This window comes from Eschrichtius robustus, chromosome 3 (genome assembly GCF_028021215.1).
Source record: "Eschrichtius robustus isolate mEscRob2 chromosome 3, mEscRob2.pri, whole genome shotgun sequence".
Lineage (NCBI taxonomy): Eukaryota > Metazoa > Chordata > Mammalia > Artiodactyla > Eschrichtiidae > Eschrichtius > Eschrichtius robustus.
This window is the reverse complement of record NC_090826.1, coordinates 115,924,651-115,931,967: the sequence shown is the minus strand read 5'-3', so window position 1 is coordinate 115,931,967 and position 7,317 is coordinate 115,924,651. Positions and strand designations below refer to the sequence as shown.

General features: G+C 34.9%; 1 pseudogene; it reads left to right on the top strand.

Moving 5' to 3' along the window:
• The first annotated feature begins 829 nt into the window (after positions 1-829).
• LOC137761365 (olfactory receptor 6N1-like) lies at positions 830-1,754 on the top strand (annotated as a pseudogene).
• Positions 1,755-7,317: the final 5,563 nt, after the last annotated feature.

Sequence of the window (7,317 nt, the reverse complement as noted above, 5' to 3'; positions counted from 1 at the left end):
GAAAACTAGTCTATAAACTCTAGAGGGGATTACTGAAAGAGGCCTCAGCAGTCAGTTTTAGGGGATAATTTTTCTCTCTTCTCCAAAGCTCTATATTGCTGTGTTTTAATCATTAAAAACTATAAGAAGGATAGAGGTAAGGATTTTCTTATCTCTTCAGTTTCCTTTATATATATGTACACAAAAAAATTGAAGTATAGTTGATTTATGATATTGTGTTAGTTTCGGCACACAAAGTGTGTACTGTACAGCAAAGTGATTCAGTTATAGATACATATATATATTCAGTTTTAGATTTAAATATAGCTTACATAAAGGTATATTTCTTAAAGTTTGTAATCTTAAGGTACTAAGAGAATTGACCCTCAGCTTTATGCATGCTTCTCTATATCTTCCTGTCTGCAGAACTTAACAAATGACAGTTTTGCTTTAAGTTTGGAGACTGTTGTCTATTTCCTCTACTCTCTCCACCATCCCTTGTTATAGCTATTTTCAACCAGTAGTTAGGTGTCTCTTGTTTCCTGATGGTGGAGTAGGGAAGAAAGTCAGCTTCTGGAGTAACTAGAGCACAGTATTATAGCATAGAAAAGGACTGAACTGGCCTCAGGAGCCTTGGTTTCTAGTTCCAACACTGTCAACAACAGTTCCAACCATGTGTACCTTCAGGACTGCAACTCCTCTATTGCAAAGTGAGGAACATTGCTTAGATAATATTAAATTCCTTTCAGGTGCTCACATTCAGTGTTCTTGACCCTAGGAAAATTTTCTGTATAGAGGAAAAATCCTGATGTTGTTAATCTTCTGTCTTTACCCCTTGCTCCTAGGAATCATGGATCATGTCAATCACACATGGACCCAGAATTTTCTCCTTGCTGGTTTCACTACCACTGGAAACCTGTGACCTCTTGCTTTCTTGGGGACACTGTGCATCTATCTCCTCACCCTGGCAGGGAATTTGTTCATCATTGTCCTGATTCATTGTCCACATGTCCCATGTAGTTCTTCATCAGTGTCCGCTCCTTCTTGGAACTCTGATATGTCAGCACCACAGTTCCCATGCTGCTGCATACCTTGTTCCATGGGCATTCACCCATCTCATCAACTGTGTACTTTGTCCAGCTATAGGTCTTCCATTCCTTGGGCATGACTGAGTGCTAACTGTTGGGTGTCATGGCGCTGGACCGCTACCTTGCCATCTGTCGCCCACTCCACTAACATGCACTCATGAGCAGACAGGTACAGTTATAGCTAGCAGGGCCCACTTGGGTGGCTGGCTTCTCAGCTGCACTTGTGCCAGCCAGCCTCACAGCCACTCTGCCCTTCTGTTTAAAAGAGTTGGCTCATTACTTTTGTGACTTGGCACCACTAATGAAGTTGGCATGTGTGGACAAAAGCTGGCATGTTACAGTCCACATTGCAGTGATTGGCATTATCAATGCATGCAAACTTGTGCTCATTTTAGGACTGTATCCTTAGAGCTGTACTGAAGCTGCCTTCAGCTGCCAGTCATGCCAAGGCCTTTTCCACCTGTTCCTCCCGTATAACTGCAGTAGCGCTATTCTTTGGCTCTGCCTTCATTGTCTATGTAGGGCCACCTGAGTCACCCTGAAGTCACTGACAAGCTTATTGCCTTGGTGTACACTTTTCTTACTCCTTTTCTCAACCTCATTATTTATACTCTCAGCAACAAGGAAGTGAGGGAGGCTGTCAGGAGTGTCACCCAAAGGATTAGGGCTATGTTGAAGAGACTCTGAGGATCAATCCATAGGCCATTCATTTGGTAAGGGTAGGCTTTAGTTGCTTAGTCAATCAACTAGTCAAATAATTTGTTAAATATAGTGCATATACCAATTTAAATGGATTGAGGTCTTAGATAGGGACAAATTGGGAAATTTGTAGAGGGTGGAGAAATATGGCCTCTGAACCCATACTTGTCTAATATGGGTGAAAGATCACATAGCTTAAAAAATAATCAAATAATAATGATGCAAGTGCAAATACCAAGGTAGACTTAGAACTTAGAGAGAGACATAACTGTGTTTAAAAGAATTTGGAAAAAACTGACTGTGAGACTTTGCTCGAGATAGAATTCCTGGAGAAGCATTGAGAAAGTAGTAAAGGAGCTAAGTAGAAGGAAAAGTAAAAGAACTTCTTGGGTAAATGTTTAGATGTTGATTGGTGAGCCATGGCAAGAGGGTTCATAAGAGCGTGGAGTTCAGTGTTTCTGGGTGAAGCCACCATAAAAGAATGTTTAAATCTGGATCTCAAAATTAACTTTCTAACTGGGAAGATCAGGGGGTTAGAAATGAGGGTCCTGGGTGTGCTGATGGTTAAATGTGAGTTATAGAAATATATTCTGCTCTTTGAATTTGAAATCATCAGTTAGTCAACAAGGCAACATTATTGATAGGGTTCTTTGAGTGCAAAACTAGGTCTGGGAACCAAGAAGAGATATAAAAAGGAGGCACAATTTGTTTTCAAAGAGCTTATAGTTTTGTTGTGAAGAGTCAATTGTCTTCTCTCTCTCTCAAACACACACACACACACACACACACACACACACGCTCTATACCCCAGCAGCAACATATTGATTAATATCAAGAGATAGATTTTTCTATTTTAATTTCTGTATATCTGTGATGGTAGAGGTCATGGAAAGTGGAGGGAAGGAGTGCACGGATTGGCAGAAAAGGAATGAGGAAAACAAAAGTTTCATAGAAGTTTATTCTGACATTTTCCTCAAGTCTCAGATTTTGGGATCCTAAAACCCTAGGCACTCGGTTGGTACTTTTCTGAAAGTTCTCTTCAAATAAGACATGAAACTGTAGTATCCCCCTTGGAGATTCTTTGTATCAGGATAACATCGTCACAACTATACTGAAAATACAAAAGGAAAACTCATTTTAAAAATAATTCTCCTGGGCAGCATTTTTTGAAATGATTGAGTAAATGAGTTTAGGGTGTCCTGAACTAATGATGTTGAAATACTTTATTTCTATTGCAAGGATAACTTGGTGTTTATTTTAATTTATATTACTGGGAGAAAATGTGTGTGGAATGACATACAAACTATTCTTCCCATAGAATAACTCTCCTTCTTCTAGAGAACATGACTACCATGAGATTTAACAAGGATTTCTCTGGTGAGCCTTTCTGCTCTAGGCTTCTTGCCATCTCTCCTTTCCAAAAGTAGGAGTGGGTTCTCTGCTTCCCAGAACCATGATTTTACCATGCTTTTACTTATACTTGAATATTTTGTGTCCATTTTCTCATTAGATCTCCAATAGCAGGTAAATGGATGAATGTCTTTCCAAATTCAGTTAGTAGGTAAAGAGTCTGAACTCAATTCAAATTCTGCTGGCTGAGTCTTCACCCTCCCTACCATTCCTGTCAACTATGGATTTTTCAGTCTGTATGAACCCAGGAATCAGGTCACAGATGACTTTTTTACTTAAATGTAGGTTAGCTAGAGAAAATCCTTTAAAATATGATTTATATGAGCCTGCATAGTCAGTATTAGAAAGGTATTTTTTCCCTACAGTCATAGAGTTCTAAAAATAAGAAATTATAGGTAATTTCTTTAGTTCTTTGACTCAGTGAACAAATCATTAAACCTTTTTGAGCTTTCTTTCCCCAAACACAAGGTGATTTGAAGTAAGTTCAAGTCTGAGAGCCATTGATCTAATCTGGTGAAATTGGAAGAGGAACTGGGCAGGTGTAGCCCAGCCCTTTTCTCTGTTCCTATTCTTGGGAACCAGCCTGCCTAGTTTGTGTGTTATGCTCTCTGCCATGGAGTGGAAAGAACTTGTCCCCATGGAGGAGGGCTGTGGCTTTCAGTGCTTCTTGGTAATCAGGTGCGGAAACCATAAGGAAAGTTAACACACCCACTATCATAGTAAGATGTTTGAAAACCTTCTCCTGAGTAAGTATATACCAGGCAGATATATATTCCATTGAAGGAACATAGAATACAGATTGACTTTAAGCTCATGTCGAATTAAACAAATGTTAAACTATAATATAGGGCTCACTGAAAATTTGTACCCTGGTGACCATAGTTAATGATACTGTACTGTGTGCTTGAAATTTGCTAAGAGGGCAGGGTAGATCTTAAGAATTCTTATAACAAAAAGAGAAGAAAGGAAGGAAGGGAGGGAGGAAAGAAAAAAAGAGAGAAAGGGAGAAAAATCATACTGTGGGTGATAATCGATATTTTAATTAGCTTGATTGTGGTGATCATTTCACAATGTATACCTATATTGAAACATCAAGTTGTATGCCTTAAAAATATACAATTTCTATTTGTCCATTATATGTCAATAAAACTAAAAAATAAATTAAAAGTCTCAACACAGTTAAGAGAATTAATACTATGTAGACTAGTTTCTAAACTGTAGACTAGTTTCATGATATAATTAAATTAGTAAATATTCTTATGTTTGACATTAAAAAAACACTTCTAAACAACTTATGAATCTAAGATGAAATTATAAGGGAAAGTAGAAAACATTTAGCCCTGAACAATAATAAAAATTATAATTTCAAAACTGATGGGATAAAGCTAAAGTGTTTCTTAGAGAGAAATTCATAGCCTTAAATGTTTACATTATAAAAGAAAAAATGTGCAAAATTGATTAGTCAAGCAAGCATCCAAATTAGGCACTTAGAAAAATAATATTAGGGAGAAAAAACAAAGAAAGTAGAAGGAGGAAAAATATAAATATGGGAGCAGAAATTAATATAATAAAAATAAATATATAACAAAGAGGATATATAAATCAAAAAGTTGGCTCTAGAAAAAATAATTAAACCCCTGACAAGACTAACAAAGAATAAAAGGGAGAGAGGAGTAAAAATAGGAAATAATAAGAATAAAAAATTGATATAACTACAGGTTTAAACTACAAAGTTTAAAGTGATAAGATGATAGTATTAACAATATATGTTAAGTAATTAAAAATTTAATTAGCTAGATTCATTTTCAGAAAATTGAAAATTACCAATATCAACTTCAGAAGCAGTAGAAAATCTTAGTAATATTGAATTAGAAGTTAAAAATATTACTAGAAAAAAAACATTGGGCCCAGATGGCTTAACAAGAGAGTTCTACCAAATATTGCAGAAAAAGGTAATTCCTATTTTTATAGAACTCATTAAGAGAACAAATATACCGGAAGTACAATTCAGCAAAGTATTTTATGAAGCTTGCTGGTTGCTGGTTCTAAAATAAATAAAACCAGTGTATGAAGAAAAGAATCACAGGCCGGTCTCGCTCATTAACATCAATGCAAAATTCTCCCTCCAAATAATCCTAAACCAAATTCAATGATCTATATTAAGTGATGATAACTGAATTTGGTTTTTCTCAGAAATGCAAGATTTACTTAACATTTGAAAAGTGAATAATATGATTTATAATATTAACAGATTAAAAAAGAAAAACCATGATGAATATCTCTTGATTCAAGAATAAAAAAACATTCAATAATAATTCATAATTAAAAAGTAAGAAACAATAATAAAATACAAATGAAAGAAAGACTTCCTTATCTTGATAAAGGGCACTTTCTAAAATCATACAGCATAACTAATAGTGATGTGTGAAAAGCATTTCTTTTAAGATCAAGAACAAAATGAGATTAACGGATAATACAACTTCTTGTCAACATTTTATAGGAGGTCCTGGCTATTGAAGCAAATAAGCAAAAAGAGTAAAGAAATTAAAAGTATAAATACTGGATCAAACTTAATTATTTTTAGATGGTATTTATGTTGAAGCACAGATAACCATGGATAAATTATTAGCATCAATATGGTTGACCAGCTTGCTAGATACTACTCAATGAAAAAAAACCAAAAACAACTCTATTATTGTATAACAGCAACAATCATAAAATACAATGAAAGAGACAATTTATAATATATATATAGTACTTAAAAGATATTCAAACTCAGCCATAAAAAGGAAATAAATTTGGTCATTTGTAGAGACGTGGACGGATCTAGAGACTGTCATACAGAGTGAAGTGAGTCAGAAAGAGAAAAATAAATATCTTATATTAACGCATATATGTGGAACCTAGAAAAATGGTACAGATGAACCGGTTTGCAGAGCAGTAATTGAGACACAGATGTAGACAACAAACATATGGACACCAAGGGGGGAAAGCCACGGAGGGTGGGGGTGGTGGTGTGATGAATTGGGCGATTGGGATTGACATGTATACACTGATGTGTATAAAATTGATGACTAATAAGAACCTGCTGTATACAAAAAAAAAAAGATATTCAAAACTTTTTTGAAAACTCATAAATTTGTATTTAAAGTCATTATATAGCTCTTTTATATGTGATGATACAGAACACATTCATGGATGGGACATCAATATTAGAAAAATATTTCTTCTCCCTAAACTGGCCTATTAATAAAACAAAATCTCATATGAAATTCCAAAAGCGGTGTGCATGGAATTTGACAATTTTTCCCAAGGTCAAGAATAGTCATGACATTCAAGAAGAAGAAAGAGAATAGAAAAGGTGTCACATTAGCGTGATGGGGGTTTCCACCAGGCATCAAGTGAGTCAGATTTACAAGATAATTTAGTTATACTCAGTGGCCTACGAAGGTGACAGTATTAGAAGAAATTATAATTTAAGCTTTGATTTATATGGTAAAGAATTCTTTTGAATGTGATACTTTTCTCTAATGTTTCTTTTAGAAACAGAAATAAAATGGGCCATGTCGGAATGTATATTCCATATGAGAAGCTGAAAAATATTCAGAGATTGGAATCCTGAACAGTAGGTTATAGGGTGCCTGTCACAAGTTTATAGAAAGTTCCACATAATGCTCAGTTTAAAACTTGCCAAAAGAATTAATTTTTTTAGATTCCTACAAACTCAAACAGAAGGGTGGAAGTTAATGTGATTATTGCTTTAGAAATTAAAAGCTGTTCTGAATTTTTATAATCTTTCTTCTTGAAAAAACAAAGGTTAAACTCTTTTTGTGTGTGGGGAAATCAGATACATCTGAAAGGACTAACTACAAAAACGAGTTTTGACCATTCTTAATCTTTCATATTGGACATGCTTTATGACATCCTAAAATCTACCAAATAATATTTTATAACTCATGAAAAAAATGAAAGCTTAAGTTTTATGTGCATAATGAAAATTAACAGCAATACAGTACTGTTTCTTTCCCTGAATTCGTAAAAGCAAAACAGATGTGGTCTGTGCTTATGGTAGACTTCTAAGCAGAGTCAACATTAACCTTATTGAAGAACTTTGCTTCAATTTGATTAGTATGCACAATTG